Here is a 16242-nt window from a genome sequence, read left to right as displayed (position 1 = left end):
CAATTTGTCATTTTGATCAAAGCAAACCAAAGGGCTTAAGGATTGTTTCCCAAGGAAACCCTAATTCATTTGTGCATTAACTATGCCTTGCTCATGAAGCAACCTCAACCCATGATCAAGTACAATCAAGGTAAGTGATTTAATTCATCATTTAATTCATATTTGAACTTATTTGAGTGTCCTCAATCATCAATTCATCAAGATATGAGGTTTGGACTTGAGAAGTTGATCAGTCAATTCATCTGACTATTTTGAAATCCACTGAGACCTAACTTTTAATGTGTTTGTCAAATGGAGATGACCCCAAGAGAAACAATGTTCTTAACACCCATATAAACAACTTTAATGTTCATAAAAATATTATTTGAAGCTTGTAAGGTCATCATCCATTTCAAAACATTATAGGTCATTTTGACTGAAACCCTAATTTTGGGTCAACTTCCCAAGAACATAACTCATTCATTTATTATTATTTTGAGGTGGGATAAAATGAATTGGAAATTTTAAGATGTATAATTCATTTGTTATGTTGGACAAAGTTTCATAATCCTAAAAGAAATACATGTGATAATGCAAAACATTATAGGTCCCTTTAGGCCAAAGGCATTGAAATGTGAAAAAGTCCAACTTCAAGTGCCCATAACTTTCTCATAAAAAATCCAAATGATGCAAAATTTGAGTCCAAAGTGATTTCCATGAAAATATCTACAACTTTTATGTTGAAGGTTTTTCCATGTGAAGCTTGCATCATTGAAACAGAAGGGCTTGAAGTTGGTCCATTTTGGAATTTTTCACATGCACATGTTTTGCACCTTGGACTTTATGACCAATTTTCACTATTTTCACTATTTTCCCAATTCCAAATGAAGTTTTGTTCAATATAACAATTGATCCTCATGTCAAGACCTTTCTAACCATTACCCACAAGGCCATGTTTTATTTTTGGTAGTGGCATTTTCGAAGAGGGGAATATTTTGGTGCATTTATGGAAACTTGATTCAAACTCATTGCACACTCCAAATCCCTTTCATCTGCACGTTCAAAATTGCTTTGCTGATGTTAGCTTGCCAAATCAATTAGATTTGGGCCATCCATGCGCCTGTACAGGCCCATGCATGGAGGCTTCATTAGAAATGCTCATGCTTGCCTTTGCGAATTGCTATAACTAAGTGTGCTAGGCTTCATTATTCGACAACCTGAAGGCGCCTGTTATGCTGCAAAACTCAATCCATAGCCATACCTAAAGGAATTCACTATTTCATTTCAAAATTTCAGATCTGATTTTCAACTTCATTGGTTGATTATCAGACTCAAAATTCCTTGGCCTTGCTTCATCTTCATCTCTAGATCATACTGCAATCAATAGCTAAGAGGAATTGTGCTCCATAGATCCATATTTCAGAGGTGGATGTTCAAACTTTTCTTCTTCGAAACTCACTAATTGTAGCTTGTTTCTTGCATTTATTGGTTTGGCTGAAGTCCTCTCATCAGAGGCAATTGAACTGTGCTTTTAATTTTGAAAATCTATTGAGTTCAAGTTGAACACCATTATTTTCCACCTCTGATTTCTCTTCTCATGGAGATCTAGAGTGAAAACCAATGGTACAGGGGTGATGTACATCACCTCAGCTTTCCAATGATATGAGGATCGCTTCATTTGGTGAAGATTTTTTGTCTGCAACTCTCGCCGGAGAAGACGGTGGTGTACACCACCGTCTGTTTTCCAGAATGAACCTAGGCCCTTGGATCTAATTTCCAGATCTAATCTCGTTCTTCCATTTTTATGACTTTTTTAATGGCCTTGTGTATCTCAGTTGACCAAGGTGTTTGGTGCGCGCGCATGTCACAACCCTTGGATGTGCCAGCTCAATTAATGAGACTGGATCCAACGTGTCAGATTATTTGCTATTTTCTGAATTTCTTTTAATTTTTGTTTATTCCATTTTATTTCAAAAAATCATATCTCTTTCATTTTAATTCCAAAAAATATGAGACCAATTGCATTATTTCTCTTTTAATTTCTAGTTTCTAAAAAAGATTTTTAATATTTTTTATTTTATCATTTGATATTTTTTATGAATTTTCTCTTTTCTGGTTATTTTTAATTCATTTTAAATAGTTTTCAATATCCAAAAAAATACAAAAATATTTTCTTAACCTCTTTGAATGATGATGGATCTATGAAAAATATTCTCATCAATTTATTAATTGATTTGAGATTTATTTGAGATTTTAATTCAATTAGGTTATTTTTTTATGCATTTTAATTGATTAAAAATAGTTTCTGGTTTCTAAAAATGCTGAAATTTTTTGTCAAACTTTGTTTGACCTTGTTGAACTTAGGATGATCCATTTGGACTTTTCAAAGTTGATTTGAGATGGATTTGAAGTTTGAACTTTAATTGTTTATTTTAATTCAAGTATTATTTTAATTTTGAAAAATACCAAAAATATTTTATTTGTTTCTTGACTTCTAAGTTTCATTTTGCTTCTGTTTACTAGTGTTTGACCTTGATTCCGTTTGTGTTTGGTCAATGCAATTTGCTTACTTCATTTGAATTCCATTAATGAACATTCTTATTCATCTTCTTCTTCATCTTTTTCTTTTTGATCAATGAGTTAAAGATTGGTGGTTAGCCTTGATGTATGGGAGGTTTAACCTTCCTTGATGCAAATCTAATTCATCTTGATCATAGATCAAGTGAATGGCTTTGCATTAAGGATATGTTGCTTCTTAATCAAGCAAAAAACCTAAATCAATACAAGATCATTCTCATTTTCTTTTGGCATGGCAAGTTGTAGGAGCTTGGTTCACTAATCAAGGTCTCTAACTTGTGTTTGTTGCCTATATTTTTTTGACCGGCCTCAGATAGGTGTGACTACTACATTAGTCCACTTACGATTGCTTAACATATAGCTAAATTGCCTTATGGCACACTAACTCTAACTATTGACCACTAACTTTTAATTCTTGCACTTTACATTAATGCAATTTAATATTCTTGTACATATTATTCATTTGCTTTTGCCCTTTGCTCACTTGAGCACATGTTTATGTTAATGCAATTTACCTTTTGCTCACTTGAGCACATAATTGTGTATATATTATTGTGCTTGTATTTTGTGTTGATTGATGTGAACCAAATGCAAATGGACAAAAGGACTTAGACTTTAGGACATTCCCTATGCAAAAAATGGAGTAAAAAGGACTTAATGTTGAAGATGAATTGGAAGGACCTAATCTCTAAACTCACTCTTGTCCATTCTTTGTTTACATTATAGAACTTTTTGATATGTGTGTTCTTGTGTTAGGGATTCCTACTTGAGCCAAATTGAAGAACCATTGTCATGTGCATCTAAAGTGAGAGATACAAGAGCCATTGGAAGATTTCTAAGAGCTTTGCTTGATTGATTGATTGCTTGAATATTTGCTTATTTGCTTGCTTATTCCAGAGGATGGGAGCTACTTGGATCATCACTATGATCTTAAGAAGGGAACTCCATTTGCGGTTTTATTTCTCTTCATTCACCTCTTGTATGTTTAGGACTTAGCCATTCTTCTTCTTCCCCTCACTCTAACCCAAGCCAAAACTTTTGTGCAAACATTAACACTTGTTTTCAAAAATTAGAAACCTAAGCATTATGCTTTTGATTTTCCAAACTTCTTTTCATAACACTTATTTTGAATTGAATCCTTAAGTCAACTTTGACCATACCTTGTAAATACTTTTCATAGGTAAATACAACTCACTCAATTGTTTTTTGTGGTTTCAATGGCCACTTCTTATCAAAACTTTTTCATAAACCATAGCTATTAGGTTTGAGTTATCCTTGAGGTTGATATAATACTCACCTATATCCTTAGTGATGGACAATGAGTCTTCCATGCTTATTATAGGGTTAACCCCTCACTAGCATGTTGAAGTTATCCTCACATGGTGGATTTGTGGTTTTAGGTTGACTTTTCTCCCTTGGATAACAAAAGACCTTAAGGCTTTTAGGCCAACAAATTCACCAATTTCTTTTGAGATTTTTACCCCGAACTACGAGGTTTTGATCCTAATCTTTTTTAAGATGGTACGTAGGCAATGGGTTTATCCATTCAAACACAAAATTGTAAATAATTTGTACATTCTTCTCTTATCTCCCCAATCATGTTTGCACAAATAATTTTCACAAATACCAACCTACCTTACAACAATTGTGAAAAGGGCTCCCTAGGAGTACCTAGGATGTTTTGGGTGCTTAAAACCTTCCCATTGCATAACCAACCCCCTTACCCCGATCTCTGACATTTTTATTAGTTTTTGATTTGATAAAACTTCTCGGTTTTTGTTCGCTTTCTAACCTTTCCTTTGGATAAATAGAAGTGCGGTGGCGACTCGATTTGTATGATTTACTTCTGATTTAGTCAATAAATCTAAAGGCAACAAATACCCCGCTACAAGATCAAAACAAAAACTTGTCACCACCAAAAGGATGATAATAAGTCAACGATCACCATCACTAAAAGGGTGAAGGTATTATCAAACAACAAAACTTGTTACCATCAAAAGAATGATAATACAACAACTCAAATGATCACCATCACCAAAAGGATGAAGGTAAGATCATAACAAAACTTGTTATCACCAAAAATATGATAATAAGTTAATAACTTTAATGATCACTATCACCAAAGGATGAAGGTAAGATCAAAACAAAACTTGTTACCACCAAAAGGATGATAATAAGTCAACTATCACCATCACCAAAAGGATGAAGATATTATCAAACAACAAAACTTGTTACCACCAAAAGGATGATAATAAGTCAACAATCACCATCACCAAAATGATGAAGGTGAGATCATAACTTCAAAACTTATTACCATCAAAAGGATAATACTAAGTCATAATAACTTCAAATATCACTAACACCAAAAGGATGACAGTAAGATTTGAACTTTTCAAATTTCGTAATCACCGAAAGGATGATAGTTTAAACCAACCTCAACAATCGTTATCACTAAAAGGACGACGTTTAGACCAAACTGGACGCCATCACCAAAAGGATGATGATTAGCCATAATAACAAAGATCACCATCAACAAAAGGATGATGGTTAGACCAATACGGACAGAGATCTCCATCACCAAAAGGATGACGGTAAGATCAAACGAAAAAACTTGTTACCACCAAAAGGATGATAATAAGCTTTAATAATGAGAGGTCACCATTCACCAAAAGGATGAAGGTTAGACCAAAACTTCAAGGATCGCCGACCCCAAAAGGATGTTGATAGGATTCCAAATGTCAAGGATTTACCATTACCAAAAGGATAATGATTATCACAAACAGGGCGATGATTAACATTATTCATTTAAGGGACTTTCATCAAAAGGATGATATTAGGAAAAACCCGTTGGACAATCAGACTACCGACAAAGGTTCAAATAGAACATACCTGTTGGGTAGTATTGGAACATCACTAGGTAACTCTTGCTTGGGAATATCAACAACAAAAGGTTGCAGAAAAAATATTCTCTGGAAAGATGTAATTTCCACTCCACCAAAGGTTAAAGGAAACATCTTATTGAGGAACGCTCAATGAGAAATAAGGTAGGAGTTTAAAGAAACATCATTTAACTTAATTGTGGATAACATCCCGTTAACAAAAGGTAAAGGATGCAACTCAACGGGGAACACCCAACAATAGAGGACAGGAACTCTCTCAGAGAAAAAACCAATGACTTAACCGAGGATTGACCTGGATACTTATGATTAACCCTGGATCCTGATTCGTGTTTATGTGCATAGATGATATGTATGTAATGATGTATGAACTACTTTTATGTATAAGGTGATGTATGTGATGCATGTTTGAATGAAAAAAATGATTGGTTATTTGGGATTGGTCTCCCCTTTTCAAAGGCGATGTCTTTTTTGGATACCAATGCTGGTTGTATTTGTTTTTATGGGAATGCCAGCAAGGTGGACTTTGGTTTTTCTGGTAATTGTCAATATGGGTTGGACTATTGGTTGGTGGAAGGATTTGACTTCCCGACACTCGGCAGTTGATGATGTGATGATCAAACAACGGATGTGGATACTCTTGGTGCCCTAAGTTTGATCTCTTACTGATACGTTATGTCCTTGCCCCTGAGGCGATCTCGACTTCTTCTTCTGATGGGTCCGGATGGCCTGTAACTAAGTATAACGACATGATCAACACATGATGATTATGCCTCTGATATGCCCTAATGGATCCTGTTAATATATGATTTTGCACTAGCATGAACTATCGACATTTTGTTATGAATCCCAACAGTTACTAGCGTCTGACACAGTTTGCTTGACCGACTTGAAAATATGGAGGGACCTTGCCCCTTGCAACTCGTCTTGCCCCAGTCTGTGGGTATTTTAAAGGAATTCTCCCCAAAGGAAACCTTCAGGAGTGATTATCTCATGACATGGTCTGAGTTTTTTTTCCCTAGTGTCTAAATCTTGTAATGGTCTGCCTCTAATTAGCCGATTCTTGAAACAGTCCTCTTCAATCGACTGATCTTTGGGAGTTAGTTTTCACTGTATTCTTGGGGTAATTTCCCCTTACTGTGTTTTCGAGGGACTTGCCCCAGATGGACTGAGTATTGAAGTTTTTTTTCCTCCATGGTCAACTGTTACCTGGAGACTTGTCTTATGCTAGTAAAATCTTAGGTCAACACAAACATTAGATTACCCTGCCCTTGATCCATAGGATTATGAGGTGGTTTTGATTCGTGTCAGCACCAACGTTCAAGTACCTCTCGCATTGCCCCTTGTCGGAACTTCCTCGATGTTAAGTACTGACTTGCAGTTAAGAATTGTTCATTCCAAAAATGGTGATTTTAATGCAACAGTTATGCAAGTTTTGAAAAACAATCATTCATTTGGAGTGTTGTGGTAGTGTGTGACGAGTGGACCATGAGTCCAAATTCAGTGTTGATTTAGCTAGCGTGTGAGTGATATAGTGAGAATATAATATTAGCAAATCTCTAGGAGTCAGTTTACACAACCTTGTTGTAGCATGCTTTCAGAATAAACCTAACTTCAATTAGGTCTTTTGAAGGTTGTAACGTGGCTTGGTTCATGGTTATCGAAACAAAAAGATATAAGGCTCAAAGTTTATTTTAACCCACCCTTTTTTCATGACGACCTCCAATCCTATGTTCAGTTAACTCAACACACACTTTACTTTTACGAGACTTCAGCAGTGTAAAATCTCTTGAAATGACAGTCATCTTATTTTGCTCTTCATGGATGTTGGTGACCCTTTGATTTGGGTATGGTGGTCACCGAATCTTGTTTTGTTGAGGACTTTCATTGTCTCTTTTGATTTTTGTTTTGATCCCTAACTTTTGCATGGAGTTCCTTTTGAAGCTTTAATCCATCGGGATTGCCCCAGTTTTTTGCCTAAGTCTCTTTTTAGGGTGTTTGACTTAGTGGGATCTTTCTTTGATTTATATTTGGAAAATTGCGACTGCCAAGTTATTGATCATTGAAGAATAACCGGCATAAATTTTGGATTTTGTATGGTTCCTTCGACACTTCAGGATATGGGCGAAGAATAGCATGTGGTTGATCCTTACATGGGATACTTCATCTTCTAATTTGGATGCGTAGTTAGATCAAATGAACACTACCCGGCCCCAGGTTAAGCGTAAGGGTTTTTTAGGTTCGAAAGAAACTCCTACTTCTAGGATTGAAGTGGTTAACTAGGGATTAACTCCTTATCTCTCCGGTGTTTGGGGATTTGAAATAATGCATGTACATCATTAGCAGGATTTTATCCGAAAGCATACAATCAACAATTATGAGTATTTTGTTTTCGTCATCCTCCTTCCAATACTTGCTAATAATAGTGTGATAAAGAATGTGAAGTGGAAAAGTATGTGTTTGTGCTTTGTAGTAAATGAGTGAATATGAAAAGATTGATTCAAAATATGCATAACCATTCCAGTAATAAAACCAAATACAAATAACAATGTTTAACGCAAACAGTACTTATACAAACAAGAACAAATTACAAGAATGCGAAATGGTAAAAATGGCATAATGATTGCCTTCATTCAAAGAAAAAGGCCTTCATCTCTTGATTCACTGTCAGACCAGCTTCATTAGGATTTTTTCTGCTCGTTCAGGCCGGTGTGAAGCATTATCTTCAAAATTCACCTACTGCTCCGCATGCGCCGACATGGGATTTGTCGCAAAATTTGGCCTAACTGCCATGAAAGAAACTGCTTCACTGTTAATCAGGTCTTGGACTTTGTGTTTGAAGGCCTTAGAGTTCTCCACTGTGTGCCCTGGGGCACCCATATGATACTCGCAGTGAGCATTGGCGTCATAGCCTGGTGGATAGGGTGGAATTGAAGGCGTTAGCTCCTTCAAAGTGATTGATCCATCCTTTAGCAGGCAGGGAAAGATCTTGTTGTACGGTATTGGCAGATGATCAAAATGTCTTTCTGGTATCCTTACCCTCTGTTGGTTAGGTTGGGGTTTGTTGTGGAGCACGTATTGTTGATTTTAGTATTGCTGCTGGTAAGTTGGTTGCTGATACGGCTTCTGATATGGTTGCTGATATGGTTGCTGATATGGTGCTGGTGTGATAGCGGCAGTCTGATGGTAAGGTATAGGAACATATGGATGTGCCTAATTCCCTCCTCCTCCTGTTATGGCATTGGCCTGACCTTCTGGCTTCTTTGGGAGGTTGGGATATGATTTCTTCACTCCACTTGAATCATTGACGGTGCAAGGCAGCTTTCCTTTTCTGATCTGGCTCTCAATTATTTCCCCAATAGAAACAACCTCAGCAAAGATGGGAAGCTAGATCCTTCCATTTTCTCCATGTATTGGGCATGAAGAGTTCCCATAAACATATCAAACGATCCATCTTAGCCTGCATGGAGTCAATTTCTGTCCTCATCGAAACTTGGTTTGCCTCAAGTTGTTCGAGTGTCATCTTGTAGTTGCGACGTGTCTTGTACCGGTGTCAAGTAGTCAGCGTTACTGGACAAAGGGTAGAATATGGTGTAAGTTTTTGTTTCTGGAAAATAATATGCAATGCATGTTGATGATATGCAAATGCATGAAATTTGCCATGTTTTTCCGCAAGGAATACAGATACTCATGATCATTCACGCGTCGTGTATGTCAGGATAATAGGAAAAAACACGGGTTTCTTTGATTACTAGAAATCCCAAAGGTAGGTTCTAAAGTTATGTTTTCAAGGAAAGAACTTAGAATCACGGATCATGTTCAAACCTTCCTCGCAATGGTGGGTTGGCCACATCATGATGAGAGTTTTGAATTGATCTAATCTAAGTGGGATCTTCGTATTGTTCGAACAGGGTATAGACCCTTCAGTTCAATACTACACAATCGCCAATCGTGAAAACAGACTTTGAGTTTAAGGCGAGGTTCCTAGAGTCACGGATCGTATTTAGAATTTCCCCACAATAATGGGCTAGCCATATTATGATGGAAATTCCAAACAAATCTACTCTAGGTGGAGTCTTCGTATTTTTCCAACGAGGTGTATACCCCTCGTTTCAATACTACACAACTCCGGGACTAAGTTCTTCTCAAAGCTTGGGTATGAAGCTTATCTCAGCATGCATCTAGCCCCATACCATAGTGTCAAGTCAAATCACATACAACACGAGCAATCATAATAAGATACAAAGAAGCCACATGGAAGAGAGGAATATCATTTTAACATTCATAGCAATTTGGAATAAATTAGGTTTGAATCTCTCTTGCTAGGAGCAAGGTCCCCAACAGAGTCGCCATCTGTCGCATCTCGAGAAAAATGTGATCCCTCGCGATGGTCGCGGAAAAATTATGTTCGAACAGAGTCGTCACCGGACTTTATTTATTCCAATGAAGGAATAGGAAAATATCGATAAAACCTATAGAAAATAGAATAATGGTCGTCGCAACCATATTCGGGTTCGGGAGTCGATTACGCAAGGGGAAGGTATTAGCACCCCTCATGTCTGTTGTACTCAACGGGAACCTTTTAGTCTAATTTTCTATTTTAATGTTACTTGAATGTTACTTGCTCTCTTCAAGTGATGAAGGTCGATAATAGAGACGGATGGAAACCTCCGAAAGGGGAAAAGGGAGGTTTTTTATTAGTGTGCTCGCTAAGATCTCGCAATCTCGTGCCTACGTATTCTTATAGTGCAATAAGAAAATCAGAGCACTCGTAGTTCGGGGACTACGGTTGGTTGGTGTATTATAATGAACGACTGTTTAGATCGCGTTCTAAAGGCTAAATATTGGCTTGTCTACTCTCGGCGGAGGCTTAAGCACTAGTTTGTTGTGCGCGTTAGAAAGGATTAAACAGTGTTCTTTTTGAAAAGAGTTTCAATCACACGAGGGCGATGAAAGAGGTTTAACGTGTTGGATATTTTATAGAAGAACGACAAAAGACTGAGCAATATGGTGCACACCAGTCGTTCAGTTCTTTCGAAGAATAATAAGGCGAACGCCTTCTACTCCCTTTTTCGTTTAAATTATTATTGAAAATTGTTTGTGGAAATCGAATATGCGCGGTAGTGACGCAAGCGCCTCCCACTTGCTTATTCTAGGAATAATGAGGTGTGCGCCACCTATTCCTTTATCCAATGTTTATTTAGAGTGTTTTAATCGTAAGTCGATAATCTGAGCAATATGGCGAGCACCAATTCTTCGAACAATCGAGAGATGGTGAAGCGTACGCCTCCCATCTTTAATCATCTGATATTTAATTATAAAAATAATATTTTTAGGTATTATAATTGGTTTGGAAAAATAATTTAAGTTTGTAAGATTGTGGCTTTAATTGGAAGTCGACAATTTGAGCGATATGTTGAGCGTCAATCATTCAATTATTTAAGAGATGATGAGGCGAACGCCTCCCCTCTTCTTTCCGAAGTTTGGAATTAAAAGTATTTTTGAACTTGTATTAATTTTGGAAGAAATGTTTTGAATATTGTGCGATTAATATTTTAATTAGACGACGAAAATTCGAGCAATATGGCGAACGCCAATTATTCGAAGACTCGAGAGATAGTAAAGCGGACGCTTACTACACCCCTTTTCATCCGAGATTTAATTTTAAAAAAAAGTCTTTTGAATTCTTAATTTGGGAAAGTGATTTGAATTTGTAAGTTTTTTTAGGATTTTAATTGAATGACGAAAATTCGAGCAATGTGGCGAACGCCAATCATTCAAATAATCGAGAAATGTGAATCGGGTGCTTACTATTCTCCTTTTCATCCAAAAATTAATTTAAATAATTTTCAAGAGTATATTAATATTTTCAACTTGAATTTATTAGAATGAATATGTTTTTAAGAAAAAATATTTGGTGTTGGACCGAGGTTTGAATTGGTGTTTGTAGATAAATTGGATTTTAATTAGTGAATCAATCATCTACTCGATTAATAAAAACAAATAGGTCTCATTGTAAGAAAGCCCAGGAGTAAGCTATGTGAGGTTGATGGCGATGCCTTAAAAGCGATCGACTTACAAAGGTGTAAGAATGAGTTTGATATTAAATCGAGAATTGTGTGATTTTTGTGTTTCAAAAGTGATTATAAATCGGCGATGAGTCCATTGAACCAAAATATTGTTATAATGTTTACGAAGTTATTACAACGTGTAAGAAGTACAATAATATATGAAGGGATTAATAGAAATTGACTTAAAATTTGCTGCCCTTTTTCTCTAACAACCAAAATAAAATAAAAAAATAAAAAAATAAAAAGAATTTTGAATCGAATGTATGTTTAGTAAAAATTCAAACAAATAAAGAACAGAGTGTCAAGAAATCAGCACCCTTTTTTTTTAATTCTCTTTGTTAACACCCATCAAATACAAGGCCGACACGTGTCGGACCTCATAAAGAAAATAAAATAAAAACTAATTAATAATAATTAATAAAAAAAACTTTTCACATCTTCTTTTCTTTTGGTTAACCGTGAGAGCATATGCTAACATCTAAATCTCCTTTTTTCAATTTGATAATGTCAAAGTAAACAAACAATTAATATAATTCTACCTAATGTTTTCTCAACACAATCCAAACCGGAACTTGCAGAGATCACAACTTGGTGATAAAAGTAAATGATTCGGTACACATAAGAGTCAACAATTTAAACAATATCAACAATTGTAAACTCTAGATCTCTTCATCACCATCAAATATAGATAAATCATGTGAAAAAGAACTTGGAGCTTAGAATTTCCTAACAGTCCTGTTTATGGACTCGAATCTGCCAAAATCGGGGACGGTATAGACAAACGACCCATAATGCAACCTTTACATCAACAATAGATGCAGCAAATGACAATAACTTTAAAACCAACAAAATAGTAACTCGGATTTAGACATTATATGCAACTTAAATCCACGATCGAAATGTAAACAAAAAAATCATCAAGCGTAAAAGCGGATTGAAATGAAAGGCTATACAAACACAAGACCGAAAGCAACAAGATTCACGCCATAAACAATGGTTCCAGATATTACCACAAAGTCGCTTTGTTCCTTGAGTCGGATCTTGGTATCTGATCTTTTTTTTGGGCGAAGCTATGTTGTTGTTGTTGACGGAATGTACATCGGAGAGAAGAACAATGGTTGCGAAAACTAACGACGGCCTTGCAAGCAAGAAAATTAAAAGTGATGAGGATGGTGTAAACGGCGGCGAGGATGCTTCGCGCGGTGGTGGAAGGTTCGAAGGTTTGGGATGGTGGGGGTCGCGGTTGTTGATGGATTCACGGTGGTCGGAATTGGTTCCGGCGGAAGGGAAGTAAATGACGGCGATGTTGGCGGTTGGTTGTCACCGGTGAGGGTGATTATGATAATGGTTGTTGTGAAGATGGACACGGCGGCGGAAGGACGCGTAGAGGTGTGAAGTGGTGAGTGGTGGCGTGTTTGATGGTGGAAACAAAAGGTTTAAAGAACGAAAACGGAGGAAGTTTCGCGGTTGTTGTGTTTGGTGGCTATGGCGGTTTGTGGAATGTGAAGAGGAAGGAGGGTGTTCGTTTAAGGTGACAGAAGAAGAGGAGTTGTGGGATCTGATGTGTAGAAGAAGAGGAAAAAAAATCTTTTTCTTTTTGTCCTTTTCTTTTTTTGCAGAGAGGGTGAGATTGAGGAGTATGAAAAACCGTGTCCATCGTTTCCTCTTTTTCTTATTTATTTATTGTTTTTTCTCCCCTAACCGTCGGGATTGGAGAGAGGTGTTAATGCTAGCGGTCACCAGTAATGAAAATAAAATATTTTCTTCCAATGATATAATGCCACGTGTCACGTTGATAGTGGGGATAAAAAATCCTCTCCAATGTAAGTTGTATGCAAGCTGTCAAACGTGTATCTTCACAAATGTGCAATTTCATTTCTATTCAAGCTTTTTCATATTAATATTTATATTATTTGATTTTTTTTATAATTGGTAAATAAGGAAACAAAGATAAAAATTAAAATCAAATAAAATCTTCATCCTTTAAAATAAATATATAAAATAATTAAAACTAAAGTATGAGAAACCCTATTTTATTTTGATGATTAATTTGACAAAGGAAATAAAAATAGAATGACCAATTATGAGGAAAAGTCAGGTGAAAATTTGCTCAAAAAATTAAAGCGGACGCACTAAAATGATCAGCACAAAATATATTTATTAAAAAAATACAGCGTTTCTTTTAATTTTGAAATAAATTTTCATCGGCTAAAAGGCTCAGACGGATTAAAATGCAGCTGAAGAAGTCGTTGAAAAATATAACGAGCAGACCAGCCTGAACTACGCGAACCGTAGATTAATAATACTGACGTGTGCAAGTTTTATTTCGAAACTTTTTACCCGCTGATTTTGCACGTACTTGAGAAGTGATTCAACCAGTTTGTCTGTATATTCAAGAATTCATTCTGACTGATACTTTAAGTATTATTCATGATGAAATGCGTGTCATGCTGCACAACTAATTCAAATTAAAAATGAAATCAAATTTATCAAAAGGTTGAAATGCCTAGACAAAATTGAGGTATGACAATGACATGCCAAATCACCCTAGCTTCCTGCACCAAGTGAAACATACACACATGATTCATACCATTCAAAACCATTTGACACAATTGATTAAATACACCATAGTCACCAAATCATGCATACACATACCTAATCAAAACAATGCATCCATTCATACAACAGTCATATCAATTCAATTCAAATTTCAAGTTTAACTACACTAACACATAGCAATTAAACCACATTTCCTATTCCAAAACTACTAACACTAATTCCAATTTAATTAATAATTATAACAAGTTTTCATAGCATCAACTAGCATAACAGTCAAATATCATTCAAATTAACCCCTACCAACTAATGCATCATCAATTCTAACAATTTAATTACTTTCCATCATAGTTCACTAACATTCATTTGGTGCCACTTCAACTAACTTCCTTTTATAACTCATTAACCTAATCACTGATGTTAACTGACAAGGATTATCACTAACTAACTGTCACAAACAATTCAATTTCTTTTCCCATTAACATGTAGTTTTGTGCCGATTAACTCCGGGTTTTCAACACTAACAATATACTAACCTATCAACTAACAACAGCAAAATCAGTTAAATTAACAATCCTAACACCATAACAACTCATACCAATCCAACAAAACAAATAATCAATAAATAGTCCATTAACAGTACCCTGTAACTTTCCAATTAGAAAATTTACCCTGACATCAATCTAACAGAAAAATCTCATAAGCATCAACACATTTTAAACAAACTATCCATATGCTAGTATCCCTAATAGTAATTCATTTTAGCATAACTCAATAAGCATTACCAATAGTCATATATTAACTTCATTTTAAAGCAAAAATCACAATTCACAAACTCACCAATCATTATTCAATCATTTCCCATTCAGTTTCAATCATCACTCTCATCAATCTTACATCACTCTCTCAGCAAAAACTTCACAGAAATTTCAGAGTTTCTCAATCTCTGAATTTCTCTCACTCTACACACCCTCACTCATATCTCACTCTACTCTCACACAACAACAATCATTCACCAGCAAGAAGTTCTCACATGGAGGAATTCGAAGAAAGAGAAGAAGAATAAAAGAACGAGTTAAACATCAAGGATTCAGATTTCATACCTGAATAGTGTTGATTCCTTCATCTTCTCATCATTGTCTTCTTCAACTCCGGGTTTTGACCTCTGGTACCTCCGAAGGCGATTTCCAGTGCGACGGAGTCTTTGGCTTAGTCTAAAATGTTAAACGCGTTTGAATGAGGATGAGTGAAGTGAATTGAACACGAACTCTCTCCCGCTCATGTTGAACATGCCTTGGGCTCAATGGCCTTTTGGCCCACTAAAATTGCTTGCGTACCCCAACAAACGCACATATCCCCCTATGTAATTTTCTTGGGCCTTTAACACAAAGCACATCCAACCAACATATTCCACACGCCTACAAATCAGCATACACCCCCTGCCTCTTCTTTGTTTTTTTTCTTCTTTCTTTTTTTCTTTCAATATCAGTTTTAGTAAGTCCTTTATGATATTTCTTCATGAAATTCCAAAAAAAAAGATATGTAAATACTTAGAAAATAGAATGTGATTTCATGATCTTTTGTTTTTACATTTATTTCATGTTTTATGGAAAATTAACAATAATAGTGCATTAGTTAGAAATTAACGACTAATTTTTAGGGTTTACTTTCTAACTAATAGCATGATAGATCCCTCTTTGGTTCTATATTAGCTTTAATTTTAGAATTTGAAACATGATAATACTTTTATTTTCCTTAGGATTTAGGTCATGAATCCTTGTACCTACTTTACAACTAGACCTCACCCCTGATTGATTTAGTTGATCAAAGTCTTCTTTGATCAACTAAATCCTTTAATATTTGTATGTTCCCTTTGTTAATTCAAGTGATCAAAAGTCTTTTTATCACTTGATAAGACTAATACCATGTGTTGGAGTTGCATTGGATGTCACCGCAACTCAAAACTTTCACATTCAAGTCAATACAAGATAGATAGAACATTGCAGACAGCCTAGACATTGGACTACTGCTCAAGCACAACAAAGTTTCCTCTGCAACGCTTGTCAATCATTATTAGAATTACACACCATGAGCCTTAAGCAACATAGAATTATGAGATGGATCATTCATATCCTTGTCTAGAGTACCTCTACGTACGGGGC

At 35.8% G+C, this 16242-nt stretch overlaps 1 long non-coding RNA gene across 1 annotated transcript; it reads right to left on the bottom strand.

Annotated features, from left to right (window-relative positions):
* Positions 1–13891: 13891 nt before the first annotated feature.
* On the bottom strand, positions 13892–15316 carry LOC127086567 (uncharacterized). The gene is made up of 2 exons (XR_007789511.1): positions 15184–15316; positions 13892–14079 (listed from the first exon to the last, which is right to left on the bottom strand). It is a non-coding gene; the product is annotated as an uncharacterized LOC127086567 (long non-coding RNA).
* Positions 15317–16242: the final 926 nt, after the last annotated feature.

The sequence above is a fragment of the Lathyrus oleraceus genome, chromosome 5 (assembly GCF_024323335.1).
Source record: "Lathyrus oleraceus cultivar Zhongwan6 chromosome 5, CAAS_Psat_ZW6_1.0, whole genome shotgun sequence".
Lineage (NCBI taxonomy): Eukaryota > Viridiplantae > Streptophyta > Magnoliopsida > Fabales > Fabaceae > Lathyrus > Lathyrus oleraceus.
The sequence above is the reverse complement of the archived record's forward strand: the minus strand, read 5'-3'. Positions and strand labels throughout refer to the sequence as shown.